Source organism: Belonocnema kinseyi, chromosome 8 (assembly GCF_010883055.1).
Source record: "Belonocnema kinseyi isolate 2016_QV_RU_SX_M_011 chromosome 8, B_treatae_v1, whole genome shotgun sequence".
NCBI lineage: Eukaryota > Metazoa > Arthropoda > Insecta > Hymenoptera > Cynipidae > Belonocnema > Belonocnema kinseyi.
Window position 1 is genome coordinate 87385323 of NC_046664.1, and position 1186 is coordinate 87386508.

A 1186-nucleotide genomic window follows, 5' to 3' on the forward strand; every position below is an offset into this window, starting at 1 on the left:
ACATTGCAGGCACTTAAAAAAGTGCCAAATAAATCAATTATGTGAATGTTTTGAGTAAATGGTCTATTTTTATCAATATTCATCTTTTCATAAACGGGGGTCATATGATTGCTGACCATGTGATTAAATTTGAAATAAAAATGCTAATAAAGCTTGGTTCTGGGGCACACATGCATTTTATATCTTGTAGAGATGTAGAGTGTAGACCCTTCTTCTGGCTCTGTGTGACATATCGAAACAGCAATTAGCTTCGAGACGTCTTCATCGACGGTTCGATACGAGTCGGTTCATTAGGAGATAATTAAGCGTTCGGGCCAACTATTTCCTGTAAAGATCTGCTTAATTACATTGCAGCGAGTAATAACGCCATAAATGTTAATTGGCATGGCGATAAATAATCTGCCGCCGTCATTCCTGTCGCATCATCATCGATTCGAATTCTGATAACACGAGGAACCGGCCCATGTACCGCAATTAACTTTCAATCTGCTGGCACCTTATGATTATGTTCACTCGAGCCTTACGAGCGCCTGCTCACTAAATTTGCGATGCTTAAAGTTGTACGATTCACTCTGAAAGGAGTAATAATAAAATAAGACGCTCTGCAAGGAACAAGTTGCGCGGATTGAAACGAGTCTCTTAATGAACGATTGATTGAACTAACACTGAAAAGTTTATCAGGTAGCATTTAACGTGCTAATTAGTCTCATTAACGGGATGCTAAGTTGCTTATACGTATGCACTTATCATAGATATATTCCAATTACTGTTATCAATTCTAACCTGACACTAAACTGGCGCTGTGCAGTTTTGCTGCATGTTTGATTAAAAACTTTCTGCTCTCTAGCCCCAGTCTTGGCGCCATGTAGAATTTCGTTACGAATTAGAATATATAAATACTCTAAATTTTAGCTAATTTCTAGACAGAATCATGGTTTGGACTTAAACAAAAATTACGAAAGTGAATTCAGAAAACAATAATTTTGGGATAAAATATTTAAGAAATTACAATAAATATACAGAGAAAAATGACTGTCCACACATAACATCCAGGTGTTCAGGGTAAACATATTTTATACTTAACTATAGGACCGAAATGTCTATAACATTCAAAATGTTCGACTGAAATATCCGTGATATTACACGAATGGTTATGTCAAATAACGTCAGTAAATATTTGAGGAAT